General features: G+C 39.9%; 1 protein-coding gene across 3 annotated transcripts in view; it reads left to right on the top strand.

Annotated features, from left to right (window-relative positions):
- LRFN5 (leucine rich repeat and fibronectin type III domain containing 5) overlaps positions 1-20,475 on the top strand; it is a 273,614-nt gene that overhangs the window by 52,238 nt on the left and 200,901 nt on the right. The gene's annotated exons all lie outside the window — the stretch shown is intronic.

Here is a 20,475-nt window from a genome sequence, read left to right as displayed (position 1 = left end):
CTGGGGCCTGGCCACTGCTGCTCTGGGCCCAGCTGCCACTGCCTTGTGCCTGGCCACTCTAGGCCTGGTCGCCGCTGTTCCAACATTCTGTCCCTTTTTTCTCTTTTTTTTTTTTTCTTTTTTAAAAAAAAAACAAAACGCATTTATGTTGCAATGTTGGCTGGTGCGTTGAGTTCTGACTTAGTCTTTGATTTTTCAAGATCTTCTTTGTATTCTTTCTTAAGTAATTTTACTATCATTTGCTCTCACTTGATTTCTTCACATTGAGAACTTCTTTGGTTTCTTCCTCCTTGTCCTGGGAGCTCAGCAGGTTGGCCTGTGGCACCCCTTTGTTCTCCGTGGGCTCCCATGCTGCTCCAGCCTGTTGCCGGGGTCGGCGCCGCCCAGAAAGCAGCCCCTGTCCTTGGCTCCGTTGCCAGCGCTCAGCAGTCGAAGGCTCAGGGGCACCCCCCCCACTGGGGGCCCCGTCGCCCGGCTCCTTGCTGGCGCCCGGCTGGCCGGTGTCCGGCAGGGGCTCCTGCTCCTCGTGGCGTTCCTCCAGTCTGGAGCTTTCCTTCTCCCTCCCACTAGGGGAGTCCAGGATCAGAGTCAACAGACTGTCCTCTGCGCACAGTGTGCGCGACTCCGGGGGCTCGGCCTTTTGCCGCGCTCCCAGGACTCCACCTCACAGCTCCGTCTCCCCCTGCCCGAGCCTGGGTCCCCAGGGACTGGCCCAGACCTGGAGTTCTGGGCGGTCTAGACTGAGGCTCAGAGCTGCCGCCGGAGGCTTTGTTTCTTCCGGCTAGGGTAATCCAGCATCAGAGTCAACATTCAGTCCTCTGCGCGCCATGTGCGCGCGACTCCGGGGGCCCCGCATTTCGCCGTCCCCCGGGATTGTCTCCCCCTGCCGGAGCCTGGATCCCCAGGGTCTGGCACATAACTTGGGGCTCAGCGCTGCCGGTTCGGGGGTTCAGCCCAGGCTGGGGATTCTATTTCCTTCCTGCTAGGGAACGCCAGGCAGCACCCAGCCCTCTCCTCCTCTCCGGCTGCGACCTCTCCGCGCGCGTGCGTGCGAGCGCGCAGCATGTCTCCGTACCTTAGGCTTTTTTTCAGCTCCTCTGATTTTCCTTCTGGTTTTCTCCCTCCTTCCTATTGTAGAGTTTTCAGTCAGTCGACTACCTGTAGCTCTGGGAATGTCCACTCTACATTTTAGTTGTATTCCCTTGAAATTGTTGTGAGCTGCTGCGGCTAGGTGTATACCCGAGCAGCCATCTTGGATCCTCTCTATGTATATTTTAATAACAATAAGTAAAATAAATTGAGCCTTTGCCTTCAGAGAGTTCATACTCAAATGAAGAAGAGAGTAAATAAATGTGCAAGCCAATAAATAAAATAAGTTTAGGGTTTTTAAATACATATATATTTTATTGATTTTGTTTTACAGAGAAGAAGGGAGAAAGATAGAGAGTTAGAAACATTGATGAGAGAGAAACATCGACCAGTTGCCTCTTGCACACCCCCTACCAGGGATATGCCCGCAACCAATGTACATGCCCTTGACTGGAATCAAACCTGGGACCTTTCAGTCCACAAACCGACGCTCTACCACTGAGCCAAACCGGTTTCGGCAAGTTTAGGGTTTTTATATGCCACCAGGAAAGAATAAAATAGGAAAATATGGTAGGGAATGACAGGAGCTAGTGCCTACTATAGTCAAAGAAGGCCTCTACTGAGACGACATTTGAGTTATTACCTTATGATGAGAAGGGCTCTCTAAGCAAAGCAGCACAAGCAAATTCCCTTTGGATGGGAATTTAAAGGGCAGAAGTAGGTGACTGACTAAAATGAAGTGGACAAAGAAGGTGTTAGGAAGGACTGTATGCAGAAAGAGGCCTTCATATTATAGAGAGATTTGAGATTGCAATAAAAAGTTTAGATTTTAGCCGAAGCCGGTTTGGCTCAGTGGATAGAGCGTTGTTCTGTGGACTGAAAGGTCCCAGGTTCGATTCTGGTCAAGGGCATGTACATTGGTTGCGGGCACATCCCCGGTGGGGGGTGTGCAGGAGGCAGCTGGTGGATGATTCTTTCTCATCGATGTTTCTAGCTCTCTATCCTTCTCCCTTACTCTCTGTGAAAAATCAATAAAATAAAAAAAATAAAAAAGTTTAGATTTTAATTATAATTGTATTATTTTGAAGATTTGAGGCAGAAGAATAACTTGATCTCATAAACACTTAAGGAAGACCATTCTTGCTTGGAAAAGAGGCAATAGGAGGAGAAGGGAGACCAAGGGAATTGCTGCTACAGTGGTATATGCACAAGGGGAAGGTGAACTTGAAAAGGGCAGGGGAAGTAGAAATGGGGAAATTCATCAAAGTTTGGAAATATTTTGGAGATGTAGCTGACAGGAGTGACAGGGAGATTGGTGTATAATATAACAAGAAACAAATAATCAAACATGACTCAATAATATTTTGGTTTCTGTTACTGTGTGAAAGGTGGTATCATATACTGGGTAGTTTTTGGAGGGAGTATATTTACAGAAAAAGAACAAGTTATCTTTTGTCAAGGGAACCTGAAATGGAGAAGATGTCAGATAATTGGTTATAAGTATTTTCAGGGAAGATTCCTCTCTAGGCAAGCTATATAAGTTTGGAAGTTTTCAGTATATTTTTTTTCAGAAAGAAAAAAAAAATACCCTGGCTGATGTGGCTCAGTTAGTTGAGCATTGTCCCATGCACTGAGAAGTCTCTGGTTCAGTTCCTGGTTGGGGCACATTGGAAGCCATGGGAAGCTAGATGAGGTTACAATGGTTGAGTACAGAAAGAAAAGGGGATTCTAGGACAGTGCTACAGATTTTTCAGGTTTGGAGGAAGTGGAAGTCCTAGTAAAAAATAGTAGTCCATAAAGTAAAAGAAACTCCAGAGTATAAGGTCTGGGGAACCTAGACATATTTTTCAGGAAGAAGGAATAATCTGTTGTGCCAAATGCTAATGAATGGTTGAATTAAACAAGAACAGGTAATCAGCCAAAACCGGTTTGGCTCAGTGGATAGAGCGTTGGCCTGCGGACTGAGGAGTCCCGGGTTCGATTCCAGTCAAGGGCACGTACCTTGGTTGCGGGCACATCCCCAGTGGGGGGTGTGCAGGAGGCAGCTGGTCGATGTTTCTCTCTCATCGACGTTTCTGACTCTCTATCCCTCTCAATTCCTCTCTGTGTAAAATCAATAAAATACATTTTTTTTTAAAAAAAGATGCTAAAAGATTAATAAAACTAATTTTAAAAAGAAAAAAAGAACAGGTAATCATTTGCTCTGGCAACATGTTTTTGGTGTTCTCATTAAAAGCCATTTCATTGAACTGATGGCAATTAAAGCACTATTTGAGTATATTTAATAAAAAATGGAAGATGAAGAAATAGATATAGACAGGAGAGGTTCAAAGGGTAAAGAGAAGCCTGGCTGGTGTGACTCAGTAGTCCTCCAGGAGGTCACAGTTAGATTCCTCATCAGAACACATGCCTGGGTTTCAGGCTGGATCCCAAATAGAGGGCATGCAAGAGGCAGGCAACCAATGATTCTCTCACATAGATGTCTCTCTCTCTCTCTCTCCCCCTCCCTTTCACTCTTTCTAAAAATTAATGGAAAAATATCCTCAGTTGGGGATTAACAACAACAATAACAACAACAAAAGATAAACAGAAAACATATGAAATTAAAAAAATATTAAAACACTAGAGATTACAACATCACATTATTATGCCTTTAGGAATAGGTTTGAGGTTTTATTTGTTTGTTTTAATCAATAAAAATGAGATTTTATTTGTTTGTTTGTTTTAAATATAAAAAATGCTGACAAATTTGACTCTAATTATAATAGAAATAAAACAACAACAACATAGACATGTTTGCCATTAGATCAAAACTACTTATCCACACCAACTTGTATAAGAATATCATCCATATCACAAAAGCCCCAAGTAATAAACAGTCCAAATGTGTATCAACTGATGAATGAATGTAAAGAAAAAAAATAATGCCCTGGCTGGTGTGGCTCAGTTAGTTGAGCATTGTCCCATGTACTGAGAAGTCTCTGGTTTGATTCCTGGTTGAGCACATGCCTGAGTTGTGGGCTCTATCCCCATTAGGAGATAGGAGGCAGCCATCCATGTTTTTCCCTCCCTGTCCTTTCCTCTCTCTATAAAAATCAATATATAAAAAAGCATATATAATCACATAGATAATCAAAATATACCAAATTTCAATCATCTTTAATAATTAATAAGATATGGGTATAAATTTAAATAGACAGTTGAATAATTCAGTAATATTTTCAAAGAATAATACAAACATTCTCATATTTTGAACTAACTTTAAAATTTTTTGTCTCTCTGACTTAACAGGTATCTGCATTTTAAAGTATACATATAAGTGAGAATATCATTCATCAGTTTTAAATCTAGAGGTTTTTCTCCTCTATAGAGTTAATACTGTAAGTTTTAATTTATTCCTATTATATTTGATGAAGTACCTCTGTAGAGTCATACATTTTGTAAGTTTCTACAGTATGAAATGTAGCTGTGATTTCTATATTGTATCATGGATTCATGGATCACTATAATTCAGACATAATTACATATAATTATTTGTCCTTTCCAACAAAATATACAGGTTAGTGACCATTTCTCTGTTATTTCGGGATTCTAGACTTAAAAACACAGCCAAATTATTTTTCTCTAGTTACATGGTTTGAGAAATAGGGCTTCTTAGTGATATGTGTCCCACAACTGAGTCTATCTGTTCTCCATTTTAAAGTTTGTCCAAAACTCATGAGTTACATTATAGGAAAGAAATTGTTAGCTCTCAGTCATGTCACAGGGGGTGGGGGGAGGCCATCTCATTGGTCTGATTAAAATACTATTTGTGTGTATTTAATGATTAACCCCCATACACATGCACATACACACTAAAAAATAAAAGTGGATGGTGAAGAATAGATACAGACATGATAGACACCTTGAATGACTTTTCTACAGTAGGGAAATGGGAATCCACTGGAAATTCTAGAGAATTTATGCTTATGGGTGGATGTCTATGGATATTGGTTAAATTAGGTGACATTAAATTATTCAGTAAAGAAGGAACTGATAATGCAGGAGAGGAGAGAGAACATGGATAGAAAGGTTGGCCTTAGATAGGAGTAGAAGCACTTCTTCCAAGGTACCTTTATGGAAGGCAGATTATGGAGATGTGGGTGAACTGGAAGAATTAGTGATGGGCAAATGCAATAACTTTTATTTGATTGCATTTATTGTCTTTATGAATTATCAGTGAAATCATCAGCTGGGGATGATGAGATAAAAAGGTGTAGGGAACTTGAGGAACAGAAGAGGCTGTGAAATAGTCACTTTGAAGAGGGGTATGTGAATTTACTGGGGAAGTGTAGTAGTAGTAGTAGGGCAATCAGGCATTGTTAAAGCATTCCTTGTGTTGTTATAAACTTGTGATGGCACTGCTGAGTGAACCAGCAATTTTCAGCTGCTGGGTTCAGCTTCTTCCTTTTATTATTGAAGGGTAACTTACATAAGATTATATTAGTTTCAGGTGTATAATGTAGTGACTTGATATTTTTATATATTGCAAAATGATCACCATAATAAATCCAGTTAACATCCATCACCATGCACAGGTACAGTTTGTTTTTTCTGGAGATGAGGGCTTTCATGATCTACTCTTCTAGCTACATTCAAATATGCAATAGCTATAGTAATAATGCTATACATTACTTCCTCATGACTTATTTATTTTATAACGGAAAGTTTGTACCTTTGACCCCCTTTACCCATTTCTCCCTTCCCCACACTCCACCTCAGGCAACCACCAATCTGTTCTCTATATCTGTGAGGCCAGTTTGTTCTTTTGTTTTCTTTTCTTTTTTTAAGATTTTAATTATAAGTGAGATCATACAATATTTATCTTTTTCCATCTGACTTATTTCATCTAGCAGAATTCCATTAAGGTCCATCCATGTTGTCACAAATGGCAAGATTCTATTCTGTTTTTTAGCTGACTAGTATATAGGGTGTCCCCAAAATGTATACACACACTTCGAGTACTTATAAAGGCAATGCTTATTAAAATACATTTCATTTTTTAAATTGAGCTATCAGTAGTAAAGTGTATATACATTATTTTTGGGGGGTCACCCTGTATACGTGCGCGTGCGCGCACACACACACACACACACACACACAAATCTAAAAGTAGATTTATAGTTGTGAGTACTCAAAACACTGAGTGTATTCTTGTATTATTATTTAATTATTGTATTATTTTTCATAAGAACAACTAACTATAAACCTACTTTGGCCCTAGAACATACATATTTGTGTGCATATGTATATATTTTTTTCTATACGTATTCATTTATCACTTAGGTTGCTCCATTTGCTTATTGATACTAATTTTGTTTCCTTTGGATAAACATCCAGGATTGGAATTGATAGATTATGTGATAATTCTGTTTTGAAAAAACATTTAAAATTTATTTATTTATTTATTTATTTATTTATTTTATTTATTTTTTACAGAGAGGAAGGGAGAGGGATAAGGAGTTAGAAATCTTGATGAGAGAGAAACATCAGCTGCTTCCTGCATATACTGGGGATGTGCCTGCAACCTAGGTACCTGCCCTTGATCGGAATTGAACCTGAGAGCCTTTAGTCCACAGGTTGACCATCTATCCAATGAGCCAAACTGGTTAGGGCTGTTTTGAACTTTTTGAGGAACTTCCATACTGATTTCCATAGTGGCTGTCTCAATTTACATTCCGACAAAGGTTCCCTTGCCTCATCATCAACACTTGTTATTTCTTGGCCCCAACACTTGTTATTTCTTGGCTGAGGAAAAGGGATATGAAGATAGAAGGAGCTGACAAATAGAGAAAATCTGATGTGGTAGAAAGGAGGCTGTGTTGATATCAGAAAATTGTTGGAATTTTAGAATAAGTGACCTAGGAGAGTTAGATATGATAGTTAGATAGGAGGTACAACTGTCAGTGATGACATAGTCTGTTGTATGACCATATGCATGTTGACAAAGGAAAGGAGAAATAAAAGATAATTGAACAAAGGATATCAAGGACATGAGAATCCACAATGTTAGACGGATTGCATTTTTTATTTATTTATTTTTTTATGTAGCTAAGAATGATGAAGAGTATCAGTTGTGAATTGGGATATGGTAAATTGGAACCAAAATTATCACTGAATGAGGGATATGTTGAGAATGTCAGAAGGTGAGGACAATTAGGAAGGGTATGGAGTAGAGAAGACTGATAGCATGCATTTCAAAGGAGCTGGGGTTTTCAAAGAGGTAAGAGAGTTCCGAAATATCAAGGAGGAGCAAAGAGGACATTTAGTCTACTTATGTGGTTTTTTTACTTCCTTTCCTTTGATGTGTGAGAGGGGAGAAAAAAAACACAACAGCATCTTTACAAAAAGGTGACAGAAGCATGCCTTCAAGAAGACGTATATGCCAGATAATAAGAAGTAATAAGATGAGTGATTTTCATTAGAAAACTTGGAATATCAGAGAACAAGTTTTAAAGGGAGTACTGACAAAGTTTGTGAGAGAAGGGTTGAAGGGTTCTTGAATATAAGAATTAGTGTTTTTATGATGGCTAACCTGGAAGACTGGGATTTTGGTGGTGAATGAGATGCATGAGGAGTAGTTGTAAGGCAAACTGGTAATATTTCTGATCCTTAGGGCTGGGTGTTATTTAAGCTATTAAGGCAAATATGTCACCTGTGACTGGTGAAATTTTGTCACTTACAATGAACCATTAAAAAAGTTGAATATATGCCAGGACCGGTTTGGCTCAGTGGATAGAGCGTCGGCCTGCGGACTGAAAGGTCCCGGGTTCGATTCCGGGCAAGGGCATGTACCTTGGTTGCGGGCACATCCCCAGTAGGGGGTGTGCAAGAGGCAGCTGATCGATGATTCTCTCTCATCGATGTTTCTAACTCTCTATCCGTCTCTCTTCCACTCTGTGAAAAATCAATAAAATATATTTAAAAAAAAAAAAAGAGTTGAATATATTCTTGGGAACATGAGTGTCTGTCTTGAAAAGAGGTGATTGAAGAAGGGCTAGAATCTTGAAGAAGAAGCTGGAAGAAGGAGGGTTCTGGGTTTTTCTGTGGCTGAAGGTTATTTAAAATCATTGTGAAACACGGACTAGTCAAGGTGTTTGTAATAGCCTGAATGGTTTAGCTCAGTGTCTGTGGAGACCCCTCTCTAGTGAGCCTTGCTAAACTACAAAGATCGGAAGACTAAAAGCTACGTTACCCAGGCAAATTTCAACATGATTTCTGTATGTGTTTGAGATTCTGTCAATCAGATGGGTTTGGATAAAACTTGAATTTGGAACTGAGTTTTGGGGAGAAAGGTTCAAGGAAGAAGGCGATCATCATTTTGCTGGTACAGATGGTGACAGAGACTAAACAGTTTTGGAGCTGGCAGTTCTAACCCTCAGCTGTGGGTTTCTTGATGGTAAAAGGAGCAGCAGTGCCTTTGGTGCTCAAGTGTGAGGTATACTTTTTGAAAGCCTATCTTAGAGTCTGCTTCTTGGGCCCTCCCAGTGACTTTGTAAGCCATTTTATATCCTATAATAAATATCCAAACTTCCTATTCTGAAAACTGCCCTTTCCCAACCTGAAGTCAGGCACCCAATCTAGTATTGGCTTTGGGGTTAAAACATATTATCTATGCTCACAGATTTTCTATCTGAGAATTTTATTATTCTTTTAAACTAGAGGCCTATTGCATGAAAATATTTGTGCAATAGGCTTTCCTTCAATTGGCTTCCAGCACCCGTTTTCCATGGTACCGGGACCCAAGCCTTTGCTCTGGCCAGAGTCTGACACCTTCGTCTATGCTGCTTTGTTGCAGACTGCACTGCTCCTATAGATCCCTTCACCTCCCACCCTCCCTCTTATAGCAGGCATCCTGTCCAGTCTGGCCACTCTGTGCATGGAGAAGCCGGCGGCCGACATATTTGTCCTCCTAATTTGCATATTCCCTCTGATTGGCTTGTGGGTGTAGTGGAGGTAAGGTCTATTTACATGTTTGTCTATTATTAGGTAAGATAAGATAAAAACTAGTCAATTATTAGAAGTAATGTATGTTACATTTAGAAAATAAGCTGCATTACTCATTGGGTTGAATTGGGAGAAGAGAGAAACAGGCATACCTGGTTTCATTGTGCTTTGCTTTATTGCACATTACAGATATTGTGATTTGTACATATTAAAGGCAAGACCCTCCACCAGCAAAGGTTTAAACTAATTTTCTTGTGGTGGTCTAGAACTGAATACAGTATCTCTGAGGCCTGTAATCTTGAGCTGATTTGTTGTGTGTGCCTGTGGGTGTGTGTGCATACATATCGGAAATATTACTGGGTAGTTTTTAAATGTTATAAAATGACTCTTGATAAGACACTGTTTTCCTAGAATCAGAAATTACCATCACCATCAAACTATTGATTGTTTTCTCCTATTCTCCTTTTTATTCTCAAGTAGACAGAAATGTTACTTTGAGTAACAGACACTAATTAATTTCCGAGATATCTATGTATATAAAAGCCAAGCGACCAGAACAACTGGAATGACTGGACACTATGAAGCACACTGTGGCTGGCCAATTGGCCCAATTGGGGTGGGGCCAGTTGGCCACCCTCCTGCAGCCCCTCTCCCCAACCATGTGGCCCTGATTGGCCCTTATCTGGGTGGGCCAGCTGGACCCCATCTGTGTGTGAATTCATGCACTGGGCCTCTAGTTTATCAAATGCCTAGGTGTCAGGCATTAAGCTAGGGGTTGGGAATACAGCTCAGGAAAAAATTAGACAGCATAAAGCTTATAGTCTGCTATAAAGGGTAGATATAAACAAAAATATTAATTAAATATGATGAATATTATTGACAGGAAAGACGTGGTCTTAGGAAGCAAATCTAGAAGGGAGATCTAAGCTATGTAGGTGGTACTTCTCAGGGAAGTTGGCTATCAATTGTTTTCTTATATTTAATACTGAGCTTAACAATATATGCATGTGGTAACAAAGGCACATCTCAAAAGCTTAACAGAACAAAAATGTTTCTCTTGGTATCATAAAGTCAAATGGATGTCTACTGGTGGCTTTCCCTCAGTGTTGACCCATACGTCATTTCCTCCCTCTGGTTGCTCCTTCGTGCCCTAAGATCTCCTCATTCCTCTGCTGCATTGACAACATTCAGCTGCCCAAAGAGCAGAGCCAATTTGAGGAGGATTGTGTGTCTGATACTTGATTATTTCATCCTGTAAGGGATTGTTCACATTCCATAGAGAACAGTCTAATGGACCCACCAAGATATAAGAGCGGAGTGGAAGGAGAGGAATATGGGAAATATAGTCCTTGACAGGATAACTGTTCCCTAGCAACAATACTATTCTCTGCTAAAAGAAGGAAAAATTTCCTAGTTGAGTAGTTAGTTGTCTCTGCCACATGAAGGAAAAGAAACACACTTGTATTTGTGAGAGATAACTAGCCCCATATTAAAGCTGACATAAAGATTGCAAAATGAACTATTGTTGTCACTGATTTTAATGCCGTTGAGGGAATGTTGGGCTTAAATAGATATTTTTCATATAGCACATGGAAATTACAACTTTAAATTTGGGTCATTAAATTAAAATGTTAGAGAACTATTGTTAGAGTACTATGGAAGTAAGCTGTTTTAGAATTTAAATCTGTGATCCTATTCAGAAACTTGAAATATTTAGGATACCAGTGGGTATAAAAATATGTGGATTTGACACAAATTCTAACTTCATTTTAACCATTGTTATTGATACTTTTTGTATTGAGGTTCTATATATAAAAATAAATGTGAACAATGGAGAAAAGCTACATAATCCTATATAGTAAAAAAGATAATATGCAAATTGACCCTAACAGCAGAACCACTGCTGGACCAGTCACTATGAGATGCACTGACCACTTCTTGGTTTCTTTCCCTGGCCAGCAGGCTCTAATCACCTGATGGTGAGCAGGGAACCAGGGTGGGTTGTGGCAGGGGGTGGGGCTGGGGGCAGGGCTGGCTGCTGTGGGCAGCGGGAAAGATGGCAGCCGAGGCCTAGTAACCATACCTGCATACGAATTTCTTGTGCCATGCCTCTAGTTTGAATTATAATAGAAAAATTTCAGGGGGTCAATAAAACACGTGTATTAACACAAATGGACCTGGGACAACAAATTATTTTTACTTTTAAAAGTTTTGTTTCAAAAATGTTTTAATATTTCTAATGTATTTTTTTCAAAATGTTTCAATATTTCTAATGTATTTAGCCATAGCTTGTGATATTATGATTTATAATAAGAAACATATATTCATTCCTATTTCTGGCACTGAGTTACTAAAACCCTTGAGAATGCCTAACTGATGAGAGGGACAAAACTGTCTTTTCTTATCTTAATGAGGTAACTATTTTAATTGAAGTATAATTGACATACAATATTATATTCATTTTAAGTATATTGTAGAGTGATTTTATATTTCAATTCACTGAGTAATGATCAGCATAAGTCTAGTTACCATCTGTCACTATACAAAGTTCAGACAATATTACTAACTGTATTCCCCTTGTTGCATATTAGATCCCATTATTTATTTATTTTATATCTGTAAGTTTGTATCTCTTGATCCCCTTCATCTGTTTTTCCTGCCCCATTTTTCACTCTGGCAATCACCAATCTGTTCTTTGTATCATTGAATCTGATTTTGTTTGTTTTTATGTTCCACATATAAATGAAATTACATGGCATTTGTCTCTATCTGTCTTACTTCACTTAGCATATGTTGAGTCCAAGTCCCTCTGCCAGAAGCTGGACCTTCTTGGATCTTAGAAGCTGCAGAAGGCATGAGAAGTCGTGGGTATATAAGAGAGTCTTTATTGCAACCCAAATAGCCACTGATACCAAGGAGCCATTAGACAAAGCAGTTCTTCAAAGGAGCCTCACAGAGGCAGCTGCTTCTAACATAGCAGCAAACATATGAGTCATCCTTGTAAAAACAGCTAGCATTGGCTGGTTAGTAACATATCTTCCCCACAAGGCAGCCCTCAGCATGGGAGTCATACAAAACTAATGGCCTAACCAAGCAGTCTCACATAACAGCAGGCTCTCACTGGCTGGCCAGTAACTCACAAAAGAGGATTCTAACCAAATAGTGACCTCAGTCTTTTGGATTATAGAAGGGCACACTTGTGCAGTGTATACAGTGAAACTGCTGTGTCCTTGCACCTCCTTTGGTAACTTGGCCTTGAACATCCTGATTAGGATTTCTATACTCAGATTGGCCTTGAACATCCAGTGTAAACTAACTGATTAGGATTCCCACAGAATAATACCTTCTAGGTCCATCCATGTTGTTTCAAATGGAAAGATTTCATTATTTTTTTTTGTGTGGCTGAGTAATATTTCATTGCAAATATGTTCCACATCTTTATCCATTTACTCACTATGAACACTTAAGTTGTTTCCATATCTTGGCTATTGTTAATAATGCTGTTGTATGTATTTTTTGAATTAGTGTTTTCATTTTCTTTAAATAAATAGCCAAGTAGAATTACTGAATAATATGGTAGTTCTATTTTTAATTTGGGGGGAATAGGAGGTGACTTTCAGACGCCACCTAAGGATGAGAGCTGGTTGCTAGGAGAGCCAACCATGTAATTACTGGGTTGGAATTTTAAGTCCCACACCTGACTTTTGGAAAGAAGAGGGGGTCTGGAGGTTGAACCATTTTCCAAATGTCAATGCTTTGATCAATCATGGCTGTTTAATGAAGTCTCCGCAAAAAATCCAGAGAATAGGGTTTGGAGAGCTTCCAGGTGAATGAACACATGGAGCTGTAGGAAGTGTTGCCTAGAGAGGGCACAGGAGCTCCTGTCCTTCCCCCTGCCTTACCCTACACATCTCTTTCATCTGGAAGTACTTTTTATACTTATGTCCTTTTATAGCTAGAGGCCTGGTGCGTGGGTTCCATCCGCCTGGCCAGCAGGGATCAGGCTGAAACCAGCTTTCCAACATCCCCTGAGGGATCCCAGATTGTGAGAGGGTGGTTCTCAGTGACACACCCTGGAATCAGACTCCTTCCTCTATGGTTTCAGGTGTGTCACTTGAGAACCTCAGCAGCCAAGTCACCTCAGCTCAGCAGGTCTTGCATGGAGTATCTGCGCCCTGTTGGTCAGTGTGCATCATAGCTACCACTCAGAGTGTCTGTTCCCTGAGGGTCTTTGCATGTTTTAGCTACCAATCAGATGGTCAGACAGTCCAGATAGTCACTTAGGCTTTTATATGGATAGATTATGTTCTTTTATAATTAACTGGTAATATAGTAAGTAAAATGTTTCTCTGAGTTCTGTGATCTGCTCCAGCAAATTAATTAAACCCAAGGGGGAGGTTGAGACCCTCTGATTTATAGAAAGTTGGTCAGAAATACAGGTAAAAACCTGGGCTTTGTCTGAAGTCTAAGGAGGGGGTTGTGGGAAACGCCAATCTGTAGCCAGTTTGTCAGAAGCACAGGTAACAATTTGAGATTGTGCGCGGCATTTTAAGTTGTGGGGAGGTGCAGTCCTGTGGGACTGAACAGTTAACCTGTGGAACCTGATGCTATCTTTCAGTTCATAGGTTCAAAATTGAGTTGAATTGTAGGACAGCCAGCCGGTGTCTGAGAATTGCTTGTTGCTATGGAGAAGCCTACACATATACACATGTTGTAATTGGGTCCAGGAATCCCAAAGGAAGTTTTCTCCACAAGTATTTTTTAAAACAATTGACAGAAAAATTGATTAAATTTAATAAATCCCAAATAAATCTTTGCATAGATTAGTAATTACTAACATTTTGTCACTTTCATTTTCTCTCCCCTTTTCTTCCTCAAATATATGGAGAGCTAGCTAACTATAGATATAAGTTTTTATTTTTCAGACTCAGATGAAATATTGCAGGTATCATGACACAAGACCTCTAAATCCTTAAGCATGTTCCCGCTTATAGCTAGGACATTCTTCTATATAAAAACAATCTGCAATGTGAAAAATGTAACAAATACAACACTCTTCACTAAAGTATAATATGTATTTAGAGTTCTTTAATTGTCTAATAATGTCCTTTAGAGCTAATTTTTAATCTAATATAGGATCCGAGCAGGGATCATGCATTGCATTTAATTGTCAGTATCACTTAAGCTTTTTAAAAATAGATTTGCCATTTTTAAGAGTTCAAGATAGTGTTTTAAAAGTGATTTCTAAGCTTTGATTTGTCTAATTATTTCCTCATATTAGATTCAAGTTGGACATTTGTCAGAGCACTGCATTAGGACACTATGATACTAGTTTCTTCTATCACTGGTGATGTCACACATCCTTTCAGAGTTACTGTGGTGTCTGATTTCTCCATTGGAAAGCTACCTTTTCCTCTTTGTCATTAATGATTTAGCAGTGAGGTGATAGGAATGTGTAAAAATCCTGTTTTCTAAGAACTTTTTATCTTATTGATGAACCTTGCCTGAAGTTAGTATTAAAAATGTGTGGCGAAATGTTTATTTTTTATTTTGATTGTTCCTATGTTACTGGATCCCTACACATTACCCTCCCTTCTTCCCCCCCCCCAACCCCCGGCTCCTCTCCCTCCTCCTCCTCCTCCCCCTCTACCTCCTCCTCCTTCTCCTCCTCTTTCTCCTCTACCTCCTCCTCCTTCTCTACCTCCTTTACCTCCTCATCCTCCTCTACCTCCTTCTCCTCTACCTCCTTCTCCTTCTTTTTCTCCTCTACCTCTTCCTCCTCCTTTTTTCCTTTTCCCTCTTCTTCTCTGCTCCTACTCTTCTGTCTTCTCCCTCTGCTCTTTCCTTCCTTCTTCTCTCTTTCTTTTGTGTACCTCTTTCCCATCCTTTTATGATTACCATTGCATTGTGGACTTACAGATTAAATGTGAAATACTTACTGTGACCCCAGTTCCTTTTCTGTAAATCCCTTGGGGAAAGACAGTCTAGTAGCATCCACTTCATATCAGGCACATTGGTACACACAGAGTTAATTTGAAGAGAGCAGAGAGCATCCTGCACATGATAGCTACTAAGTACATATGACCTTTGGGCAGAGCTTTATGGGTTTTCCAACATTTCCTTGCGTTCTAGCATGAGAAGGCCCACTTTGTCCTCTTCCAATCTCAGTTTTGTTATCAGTTATGTCTCTAGGAACTCTATTTCTTAATAGCAACTGTATTTATAAAGGTCCAAGCATTAGGTTTAAGGGAATCTTTTTTTTTTTTAAAAGCAGTCTTATAAAAACAAGTAGAATGTAAGTGAAGACAGAACATTGCTCCAGCATTGCTATTGCTATAGCACAGATATTTTTAGGTCACTGGAATTTATTTAGAGAGCAGTGAGTTTAGTGACTAGGTGCATGCACTGTGCAGCCACACTATATAGTTTTTGCTAAGCTCTGCCTGCTCTACCTTTCTGACTTACGGGAAGTTATTTTGTCTCTCTATACCTCTCTGCCTTTACCTCTTCATCTTTAAAAGGGATGTAATATGGGACTATCCTCGTTGAATTGTTAATTTATTCTTTTGTTTAACTTAATTTTATTGAGTACCTAGTACACCTAATATGTGACAGATAGCCACTCTTACAACAGGTACAAGACCAACAAACACCTCTATCTCTGGAGTTTCCATTGTCATGTGGGTGATAGATTCCCCGCCCTTCCACAAGTCCCAGACAAACAAATGAAGGATATGCTCAGATGCTGACAGGTTCTATGGAAAAAATGAAACTGCCTCAAGGTAGTAGGTTTGGGGAGGGTTGCTATTTTATATGAGCTGATGGGAGAAGTCTGCACTGATTGTATTTGAATGGGGAGCCAAAACAAATTTAGGAGAGTTCTCCATACAAGACAAAGCGGGCACAACACCCCTCAGCAAGGTGAGGAATATACTGCATAGAAGGATCGAGAACAAGCCTCCAGGTTGAGGAGGCTAGAACAATGGAGTGGTGGTTGAGTGGCACTTTGCAAAGACTCCTATTTATAAAAGGATATGAGAAACCATTAGAAAGTTTTCAGAATAGTGGTGACACCAACTGACTTATGGTTTTAGAAAGATAATTCCAGCTATTGAGCTCAGGAACAGAGTGAAGAGGGCCCAATAAGGAATAAGCAGGTGAGTTGTGAGGCTGTTGCAGTGATCCTGAAGGTCAGATAGGACAGGTGGTGGATGGTGATGAAATCTAGATATATTTTCAAGTAGAAGACCACAATGTTTGTGGATGGGTTATGTGGAGTATAGGACAAGGGAAGCAAACAAGGATGGCTTCACAGTCTTGACCATTGATTTTGGGGCTTTGATAAGGATTACATAGTTAATTCACATAAAACATTTAGAACAGTGCCTCACTGGTGATAGGCAATCTATTAATGTTAGTTATTTAAATTACTTTTCATGCCTATGAGTCATTTCCTACTTTTTTTTTTTTTATCACTTTATGTTGTGTTTGACTTCTGGATTTTAACTTGGCTGTCACCTGAATGATTTTTTGTGTTTGGTTTTTTTTTCTAAAAATGCTAACCATCTAACAAATAAATTTTTGGAATGCAGTCATCTTAGTACCAATGCCCAAGACTGAAATCAGCATATACTTCACTTACAGTGTAGCTGTGGGCAAATTACTGATCTCTCAATTTCATCTCCTATGAAATGAGGATAATGATATTTACCTCCCAAGGCTATTATGAATATTAAAGAATATCTAGATTAAAAAATGAAAGTCACTATGAAGTATGAGTTATTGCAGTTTTTATTGTTGCCTACACTCTGAGAAGGCTCTTTATGCTAATCCTAGCCACTTAAAGAAATGAAAGAAATGAATTTGAATGCATTAGCCATTCACACTGAGTTTTATTTTTGTTTGGTAATATTTGAAGGTTTTTATTGGTGAAATTTGTTTTTTATATTTCACAGTTTGGGATTTATTGGGACCGGAACAGTTCTAGTGAACCACATTTAAAAAGCTTTAATCAATCCAGATCTTCCATTCAGGATGATATTGAGTCCAGGAAGGGAATGTGGCAGGGGAAGTTTAGAAAATGTGTCTAAGTCACTTCAGAGAGCTGAACACCTTAGTGCATGCTAAATACTTTCAGGATACAGCTATCAAACACAACTGCTATAGTTTGGATGCTCAGCAAATGTACTGTCTAATAATTACAAAAATGTAAAATGCATTTCTATTTGGGATAAAGTTGCAAAGCCTTGATCACTTATACAAAAATTCTGGAAAGACTACTGAGGGGTTTTTGTGGCTTTTTATCATTTTATTTCAAACTACAGGCCAGTGCATGAAATTCGTGCATGGGGCTGGGGGGTGTTCTTCAGCCCACCCTGCACCCTCTCCAATCTGGTGGAATTGGGCCTAAACAGGCAGTGGGATATCCCTCTCACAACCCAGGACTGCTGGATCCCAACTGCTCACCTGCCTGCCTGCCCGATTGCCCCTAACTATTTCTGCCTGCCAGCCTGATCACCCCCCTAATCACTCTCCTGCCAGCCTGATCAATGCCTAACTGTTCCCCTGCCAGCCTAATTGCTCCTCTGCAGGCCTGGTGCCCCTAACTGCCCTCTCCTGATGACCATCTTGTAGTGGCCATCTTATGTCCACAAGGGGGCAGCCATTTTGACCACATGGGAGCAGCCATTTTGTGTGTTGGAGTAATTTGCATATTAACTACAATATTATATAGGACAGTGTTTCCCAAAGTGTGGTACGCATACCCCCAGGGGTACAGGAAGAGTTTAGTGGGGGTACGCTTTGCACCGGAGTTTGGTGGGGTTATGCACTGCATCGTGCTTAGCTGCGCCTAATTCTACGTTCTCATGAGTACGAGGAGTACTCACAGTTACGGAAATTATAGAAGAGGTACACATATGTCAAAAGTTTGGGAAACACTGACATAGGACATTAGGTCCTTACTGGGACTGAAGGTGGAAAACAAAAAACAAAACACTCCAATGTCTTTTCTAGGACAGATAGGGATACATAGCATTACCATGTTCATCAGCTTTAATTATTTTACATGCCCAAATATTTCTCTGTGTGGACTCTAATCTAAAAATCCTTATTCTGATCCATAAGTTATACTTCTTAGGTAGGTGTTACTGTTTCTAATTAATAGGACAAGGAATGGAGGAAAAGGGAGAATAAATCACAGGGACACTTGCTTAATAAGTGAAAGAGAAAGGAATACAACCTTATTTCCAATCTCTCATCTCTATCTTTCAGTTTCAGGCCTACATATTTTTCATTTAGATACCAGAATTGTTCTAATCTGAAAGCGTGGGTGTATGGAACATTCACCCACTTCTCTTGGGAATGACAAAACAGGTCCAACTGCTGAATATTATTGAAATTAATGGTGCCACAAACTGACCAAACCTCTCCACTGCCTACGTTATATTGGAGCCAGGCCATGTGGCAAAAGGATCAAATTTCTCCCAGTTGGCAATCATGGCTCCCAAAAGGGGTCTCTTGAGGTACAGTGGAGTAGTTTCCCTTCCATGGAGAGACAGGCACATATCAAGCCAAAGGCTAGATAAATTCCTACAAGCTTCTAGGTTGTTTGGGGTGCCCTCAAGGCACCTTGTGCCTAACCCATGAGCACCATATGCCCCTGTTGTCCTGAAGTACAGTAGGTTGTCACCCTGTAACCTGCCTCCTGGGAACTACTTGGGGAGTGGAGTATTACCCTATTTTCTGAGGGCAGACTTACCTGTGGTCACAGTAGTGGCTGGGCACTCTTATCAGGCCAGTGCCTTACTGCACGTATCTCAAGGGAGGCATCCCACCCTTGACGACTTCCAGGGTAGCCTGATTACAAGATCCTGCCGCCTCACCTCTCCATACAAGTGGCACTTAGTATCTGCCTCACCACAGATGGGAAACTCATTCTATAACTCTGGCTTTTAGTACTAGGATTAGTGACCTGTGTCCCATGTCTCTAACAGCCCTGGCTTTTGTCTAATAGGGAGAGGGCAGCTGCCCCTTAAAAGGAAAGGGAAGTCCCTGCTGAGCTATCCCTGGAGCTCTGATGCAGGACGGTCCCCTCCTGGTTTCAGTATGCAGTATGCAGAAAATATGTTTTAAAAGATAGAGGACTTGGGTAAGATAAAAATATCCCCAGTGACCTTCATAAATTAGCTGGGTGGGCCAGACTAAGAAAGCACTTTCAGCCCTGAGGGCAAGTTCTATTGGCCTATTCTAGAAAGATCATAAATTTCTGGGTATGAGAGGGCATAGGATTTGTAAGAAAAATTTACAAATGTTGTTAGTGTCAAGATTAGTTTCCTCTCATGGAAGTTCCTTTAAAACCATTATGTTTTAATTGATTTACTATCTGGTTTGTTTAGTTCTAAATGCATTGCATTGTCTTGGAAAAGAATATATGGGATATCACTGATTTCAAGAAAATCTCATTCTATCAGGTGACATTGTTCCATAGCATTCCCTGCTTGGAAGTGATTAGGTTCTGATTTAAAAACAGGCATTAGCTGATTAGCTATTCCTGCCATTTGTGCAGACGCTCTCCTCAGAGAGAAGGCAGCTTGGGTGCCTGTGGTTAAGAACAGATAAAGTATTCCCAGGATCTGAGCAAGCTTCAGTAGCTTCCTTCCCCCCTTTATGATAATGTTAATAGCTTCTAAACTAGTACTAAGGAGAAGAGGAATGCCCTCTCACAGTCCTGTGCTTGTTTCTGTTTCTTTTCTCTTTCTAAATCCCATTTCAGTTTCCTATTGGCCTTCTCAAGGTGACCGGGCGTTCTACAGTAAACACAGACTCCTCCTTAATAATGCTGCTGCTTTGCTCCCAGAAACCCCTAGGCATATTAATTGGAATAGTTCAAAATGGCCAGGGTCACATGTTCTAACAGTTAAATTAAACTTTTTTTTTTTTTTTTTTGTGACCTTATCAGATTTCTGGAGCAAGTCAGGGGACATCTTTAGTTTTAGTCCAAGGAATGCAGCACTGTTTCTCCTCCGCCCGAGACCAGCTTTTCTGGGTTTCTATTCGGAATGTAATTTACCTGTGCTCCTCCTAGAAGCTTTTAATTTCCAGTCAAGATAAGCTTCCCATTTATTCAGTTTATTTTTAAAGCTGACTTTTTCTAATTTTCAATGTAAAAAAATATCATTTAGCTGTCCAAAAGAGCTACATTTGGCCATCTTAAGTTGATATAACTTCTAGCTAAGTCATTCTATTTCTGTAAGTAGTGTACTTGTCCGTAAAGGTTTCTTATTAATTGTATGTCTGCAGGAATATCAATGGGGGCTGGGTTCTTGGAATTTCAAGTCTTTCAGGCATAATTTCCCATGTTGATTATAGTTTTATTTTGAGTTCTGTGAAGTCTGAATA

The sequence above is a fragment of the Pipistrellus hanaki genome (genome assembly GCF_964339955.1).
Source record: "Pipistrellus hanaki genome assembly, chromosome: 1".
NCBI classification, from domain to species: Eukaryota; Metazoa; Chordata; class Mammalia; order Chiroptera; family Vespertilionidae; genus Pipistrellus; species Pipistrellus hanaki.
This window is presented reverse-complemented; position numbering and strand designations above follow the sequence as displayed.